This window comes from Oncorhynchus gorbuscha, linkage group LG13 (assembly GCF_021184085.1).
Source record: "Oncorhynchus gorbuscha isolate QuinsamMale2020 ecotype Even-year linkage group LG13, OgorEven_v1.0, whole genome shotgun sequence".
In the NCBI taxonomy this organism is placed as follows: domain Eukaryota; kingdom Metazoa; phylum Chordata; class Actinopteri; order Salmoniformes; family Salmonidae; genus Oncorhynchus; species Oncorhynchus gorbuscha.
The window spans coordinates 2,965,712-2,973,223 of record NC_060185.1 but is presented as its reverse complement, the minus strand read 5'-3'; positions in this window follow the sequence as shown (position 1 = coordinate 2,973,223).

Sequence of the window (7,512 nt, the reverse complement as noted above, 5' to 3'; positions counted from 1 at the left end):
ATTCTACTCTACTGTATTGTTTTTTTTATTTATTTTACCTTTATTTAACTAGGCAAGTCAGTTAAGAACAAATTCTTATTTTCAATGACGGCCTAGGAACAGTGGGTTAACTGCCTGTTCAGGGGCAGAACGACAGATTTGTACCTTGTCAGCTCGGGGGTTTGAACTTGCAACCTTCCGGTTACTAGTCCAACTCTCTAACCACTAGGCTTCCCTGCCGCCCCACATTGTGATGTACTATACTGCAATGTATTCTCCTCTACTGTATTGTGATGTACTGTACTCTACTGTAGTATTCTGTACTGTATTCTACTGTACTCTGTATTCTGCTCTAATGTACTATACTTTAATGTACTGTACCTTAGTGGGATTAAGACTCTGGGTGACCCGTCCTCCATTACCGAGCACACTGCTCGCCCATCTTCAATAATTCATAAAAAAACGAACTCAGAGCGAGGATCTCCTTCCAGAGGGGACATCAGATTCTGCAACAGGCTTGGCTTTCCTCCGACATCCATACGGATCACATACAACCAGTGGGTTTTACAGTTCATCAAGTGGATATCAAGCGGGCTCTCTCTGGCAAGAATAAAGGTGGAAAGGTCTGGTTTATGACCAACAGCATATGGTGTGTGGGGGGGAAATGTACAACAGGAACTTGCGAGCTTCTGCTCTCCCGAGATGGAATACTTGGTCATCAAATGTCACCGTTTTTACCTTCCGAGAAAGTTTTCAGGGATTTTCGCCACGGCTGTGTACATCCCGCCCCAAGCCGACAGTAAAAATGCTCTCAAAGATCTTCATTAGACACTGAGCAACCTGTAGGCAGCGTACCCAGAGACAGCGTTCATTATTAAAGGGGACTTCAACCAAAGTAATTTGAGAACCGTACTTCTGAATTACTATCAACACATTGACTGTCCAACTCGCGGAGATTCTACGCTAGACCACCTCTACATGGCTTTTCGACACGGGTATAAGGCCATCTCCCGCCCTCCTTTTGGAAAATCTGACCATGACTCCATTTTGCTCCTTCCCACCTAGAAAACGAAGACTCGAGTGAATTTCCCGTGTTCAGGTCTGCCCAACGCTGGTCTGATCAATCAGAATCCATGTTTCAAGACTGTTTCGATCTCGTAACATGTTCCAGGTTGCCTCTGGGGATAACATCAACGCCGACTCAGTCATCGTACAATACGTAGGCGACGGTGTTTTTCAAAATGAACCGAATCAAAAAAAAACGTGAATTGATGGCAACCTTGTCAGGAAACTAAAGATGAGATGCTGCTTATAAACGCGACAAGGTGACACGGGGGGGCGATTGTATGTTTTTTTTTTTTTTTTACAAATACGACCTACGACCTACGACCTACAACCTACCCAGATGGATCAAGACGGCGAGACACAAGGACAAAGCAGAAGAGCAGTTCAGTGTCATTACATACAGTGTTACACTCAACCATTACACCTTACGCCCCCCCCCCCATCCACCCCAACGGACAATTATATTATATTAAATATATTATATTATATTATACAATTATATTATATTAAATATAATTATATTTATCATTATCTAAAGCTGTAAACATATCTATATTGTAAATGTTTTATTGTTTAATTCACACCTGCACTGTCGGAGCTCAAAGCTGAAGTATTTCACTGTGGACTGCCCTGAAATCTGCTACCGCTGTGACTGAATAAACATCTCTTCTAAAACTATACATTTACATCTAAGTCATTTAGCAGACGCTCTTATCCAGATTATTATAGTGTATCATTATTAATACATTCATATTTACGTCCAACATCAATGTCATGGACTGTATGTGTGTATACTCCTGGGACATTTCTAGTGCAGAAGTATTGGTTAATTTGACTACATTTCAGGTTTCAATCGAGATTGAACATCTACAATGTTTAGAGTGAATGTGATCTCTCCACAAAAGGATGGAATCCCGGCTCCTTCGTCATTCCTTCCTCTTCCTCTTAGATATGAGCGTCAATACAGCAACACTTGATGTAAGTTTTTATTTTATATATCTCATTTGTTAGGAGGATGACAGGTTAATTAAAGAAGGATTTTTAAGCCTTGAGACAATCGAGACGTGGACTATGTCTGTGTGCCGTTCAGAGGGTGAATGGGCAAGACAAAAATATGTAAGTGCCTTGGAACGGGGGTATGGTAGTAGGTGCCAGGAGCACCGGTTTGTGTCAAGAACTGCAACGCTCAAGAATGGTCCTCCATCCAAAGGACCAGCAGCCTGTTGTTGTTTGTGTGTTCGCCCATTGCTCTATTTTTTTCCCAAAGCCCCAAATATCCACTTAATAAAATCTAATAAATGTTTTCGTATGAAGGTGCTGACTAACGGTGAATAAACTGTAAGCGATCAGAATAAATCCATTAGAGGCCCGTTGTAAAATCTAACATGTTTTGGTTGAGTTCACATATCTCCTGTAACATAAAATACAGTTCTGGTCAAAACTAGTGCACTACCCTATTGGTTCTGGTCAAAAGTAGTGCACTACCCTATCGGTTCTATTAGTTCTGGTCAAAAGTAGTGCACTACCCTATTGTTTCTGGTCAAAAGTAGTGCACTACCCTATCGGTTCTATTAGTTCTGGTCAAAAGTAGTGCACTACCCTATCGGTTCTATTAGTTCTGGTCAAAAGTAGTGCACTACCCTATCGGTTCTATTAGTTCTGGTCAAAAGTAGTGCACTACCCTATTGGTTCTGGTCAAAAGTAGTGCACTACCCTATTGGTTCTGGTCAAAAGTAGTGCACTACCCTATCGGTTCTATTAGTTCTGGTCAAAAGTAGTGCACTACCCTATTGGTTCTGGTCAAAAGTAGTGCACTACCCTATTGGTTCTGGTCAAAAGTAGTGCACTACCCTATCGGTTCTATTAGTTCTGGTCAAAAGTAGTGCACTACCCTATCGGTTCTATTAGTTCTGGTCAAAAGTAGTGCACTACCCTATTGGTTCTATTAGTTCTGGTCAAAAGTAGTGCACTACCCTATTGGTTCTGGTCAAAAGTAGTGCACTACCCTATCGGTTCTATTAGTTCTGGTCAAAAGTAGTGCACTACCCTATTGGTTCTGGTCAAAAGTAGTGCACTACCCTATTGGTTCTATTAGTTCTGGTCAAAAGTAGTGCACTACCCTATTGGTTCTGGTCAAAAGTAGTGCACTACCCTATCGGTTCTATTAGTTCTGGTCAAAAGTAGTGCACTACCCTATCGGTTCTATTAGTTCTGGTCAAAAGTAGTGCACTACCCTATTGGTTCTGGTCAAAAGTAGTACACTACCCTATTGGTTCTGGTCAAAAGTAGTGCACTACCCTATCGGTTCTGGTCAAAAGTAGTGCACTACCCTATTGGTTCTATTAGTTCTGGTCAAAAGTAGTGCACTACCCTATTGGTTCTGGTCAAAAGTAGTGCACTACCCTATTGGTTCTGGTCAAAAGTAGTGCACTACCCTATCGGTTCTATTAGTTCTGGTCAAAAGTAGTGCACTACCCTATTGGTTCTGGTCAAAAGTAGTGCACTACCCTATTGGTTCTGGTCAAAAGTAGTGCACTACCCTATCGGTTCTGGTCAAAAGTAGTGCACTACCCTATCGGTTCTGGTCAAAAGTAGTGCACTACCCTATTGGTTCTGGTCAAAAGTAGTGCACTACCCTATTGGTTCTAGTCAAAAGTAGTGCACTACCCTATCGGTTCTGGTCAAAAGTAGTGCACTACCCTATCGGTTCTGGTCAAAAGTAGTGCACTACCCTATCGGTTCTGGTCAAAAGTAGTGCACTACCCTATTGGTTCTGGTCAAAAGTAGTGCACTACCCTATTGGTTCTGGTCAAAAGTAGTGCACTACCCTATCGGTTCTGGTCAAAAGTAGTGCACTACCCTATCGGTACTGGTCAAAAGTAGTGCACTACCCTATTGGTTCTGGTCAAAAGTAGTGCACTACCCTATCGGTTCTATTAGTTCTGGTCAAAAGTAGTGCACTACCCTATCGGTTCTATTAGTTCTGGTCAAAAGTAGTGCACTACCCTATCGGTTCTATTAGTTCTGGTCAAAAGTAGTGCACTACCCTATCGGTTCTATTAGTTCTGGTCAAAAGTAGTGCACTACCCTATCGGTTCTGGTCAAAAGTAGTGCACTACCCTATTGGTTCTGGTCAAAACTAGTGCACTACCCTATTGGTTCTGGTCAAAAGTAGTGCACTACCCTATCGGTTCTATTAGTTCTGGTCAAAAGTAGTGCACTACCCTATCGGTTCTATTAGTTCTGGTCAAAAGTAGTGCACTACCCTATCGGTTCTATTAGTTCTGGTCAAAAGTAGTGCACTACCCTATCGGTTCTATTAGTTCTGGTCAAAAGTAGTGCACTACCCTATCGGTTCTATTAGTTCTGGTCAAAAGTAGTGCACTACCCTATTGGTTCTGGTCAAAAGTAGTACACTACCCTATTGGTTCTGGTCAAAAGTAGTGCACTACCCTATCGGTTCTGGTCAAAAGTAGTGCACTACCCTATTGGTTCTATTAGTTCTGGTCAAAAGTAGTGCACTACCCTATTGGTTCTGGTCAAAAGTAGTGCACTACCCTATTGGTTCTGGTCAAAAGTAGTGCACTACCCTATCGGTTCTATTAGTTCTGGTCAAAAGTAGTGCACTACCCTATCGGTTCTGGTCAAAAGTAGTGCACTACCCTATCGGTTCTGGTCAAAAGTAGTGCACTACCCTATCGGTTCTGGTCAAAAGTAGTGCACTACCCTATTGGTTCTGGTCAAAAGTAGTGCACTACCCTATTGGTTCTGGTCAAAAGTAGTGCACTACCCTATCGGTTCTGGTCAAAAGTAGTGCACTACCCTATCGGTACTGGTCAAAAGTAGTGCACTACCCTATTGGTTCTGGTCAAAAGTAGTGCACTACCCTATCGGTTCTATTAGTTCTGGTCAAAAGTAGTGCACTACCCTATCGGTTCTATTAGTTCTGGTCAAAAGTAGTGCACTACCCTATCGGTTCTATTAGTTCTGGTCAAAAGTAGTGCACTACCCTATCGGTTCTATTAGTTCTGGTCAAAAGTAGTGCACTACCCTATCGGTTCTGGTCAAAAGTAGTGCACTACCCTATTGGTTCTGGTCAAAACTAGTGCACTACCCTATTGGTTCTGGTCAAAAGTAGTGCACTACCCTATCGGTTCTATTAGTTCTGGTCAAAAGTAGTGCACTACCCTATCGGTTCTATTAGTTCTGGTCAAAAGTAGTGCACTACCCTATCGGTTCTATTAGTTCTGGTCAAAAGTAGTGCACTACCCTATCGGTTCTATTAGTTCTGGTCAAAAGTAGTGCACTACCCTATCAGTTCTATTAGTTCTGGTCAAAAGTAGTGCACTACCCTATTGGTTCTGGTCAAAAGTAGTACACTACCCTATTGGTTCTGGTCAAAAGTAGTGCACTACCCTATCGGTTCTGGTCAAAAGTAGTGCACTACCCTATTGGTTCTATTAGTTCTGGTCAAAAGTAGTGCACTACCCTATTGGTTCTGGTCAAAAGTAGTGCACTACCCTATTGGTTCTGGTCAAAAGTAGTGCACTACCCTATCGGTTCTATTAGTTCTGGTCAAAAGTAGTGCACTACCCTATTGGTTCTGGTCAAAAGTAGTGCACTACCCTATTGGTTCTGGTCAAAAGTAGTGCACTACCCTATCGGTTCTGGTCAAAAGTAGTGCACTACCCTATCGGTTCTGGTCAAAAGTAGTGCACTACCCTATCGGTTCTGGTCAAAAGTAGTGCACTACCCTATTGGTTCTGGTCAAAAGTAGTGCACTACCCTATCGGTTCTATTAGTTCTGGTCAAAAGTAGTGCACTACCCTATTGGTTCTGGTCAAAAGTAGTACACTACCCTATTGGTTCTGGTCAAAAGTAGTGCACTACCCTATCGGTTCTGGTCAAAAGTAGTGCACTACCCTATCGGTTCTATTGGTTCTGGTCAAAAGTAGTGCACTACCCTATCGGTTCTGGTCAAAAGTAGTGCACTACCCTATCGGTACTGGTCAAAAGTAGTGCACTACCCTATTGGTTCTGGTCAAAAGTAGTGCACTACCCTATCGGTTCTATTAGTTCTGGTCAAAAGTAGTGCACTACCCTATCGGTTCTATTAGTTCTGGTCAAAAGTAGTGCACTACCCTATCGGTTCTATTAGTTCTGGTCAAAAGTAGTGCACTACCCTATCGGTTCTATTAGTTCGGGTCAAAAGTAGTGCACTACCCTATCGGTTCTGGTCAAAAGTAGTGCACTACCCTATTGGTTCTGGTCAAAACTAGTGCACTACCCTATTGGTTCTGGTCAAAAGTAGTGCACTACCCTATCGGTTCTATTAGTTCTGGTCAAAAGTAGTGCACTACCCTATCGGTTCTATTAGTTCTGGTCAAAAGTAGTGCACTACCCTATCGGTTCTATTAGTTCTGGTCAAAAGTAGTGCACTACCCTATCAGTTCTATTAGTTCTGGTCAAAAGTAGTGCACTACCCTATCGGTTCTATTAGTTCTGGTCAAAAGTAGTGCACTACCCTATCGGTACTGGTCAAAACTAGTGCACTACCCTATTGGTTCTGGTCAAAAGTAGTGCACTACCCTATCGGTTCTATTAGTTCTGGTCAAAAGTAGTGCACTACCCTATCGGTTCTATTAGTTCTGGTCAAAAGTAGTGCACTACCCTATCGGTTCTGGTCAAAAGTAGTGCACTACCCTATTGGTTCTGGTCAAAACTAGTGCACTACCCTATTGGTTCTGGTCAAAAGTAGTGCACTACCCTATCAGTTCTATTAGTTCTGGTCAAAAGTAGTGCACTACCCTATCGGTTCTATTAGTTCTGGTCAAAAGTAGTGCACTACCCTATCGGTACTGGTCAAAACTAGTGCACTACCCTATTGGTTCTGGTCAAAAGTAGTGCACTACCCTATCGGTTCTATTAGTTCTGGTCAAAAGTAGTGCACTACCCTATCGGTTCTATTAGTTCTGGTCAAAAGTAGTGCACTACCCTATCGGTTCTGGTCAAATGTAGTGCATTACTCTATTGGTACTGGTCAAAAGTAGTGCACTACTCTATCGGTACTGGTCAAAAGTAGTGCACTACCCTATTGGTACTGGTCAAAAGTAGTGCACTACCCTATTGGTTCTGGTCAAAAGTAGTGCACAACCCTATCGGTTCTATTAGTTCTGGTCAAAAGTAGTGCACTACCCTATTGGTTCTGGTCAAAAGTAGTACACTACCCTATTGGTTCTGGTCAAAAGTAGTGCACTACCCTATTGGTTCTGATCAAAAGTAGTGCACAACCCTATCGGTTCTATTAGTTCTGGTCAAAAGTAGTGCACTACCCTATTGGTTCTGATCAAAAGTAGTGCACTACCCTATTGGTTCTGGTCAAAAGTAGTACACTACCCTATCGGTTCTATTAGTTCTGGTCAAAAGTAGTGCACTACCCTATTGGTTCTGGTCAAAAGTAGTACACTA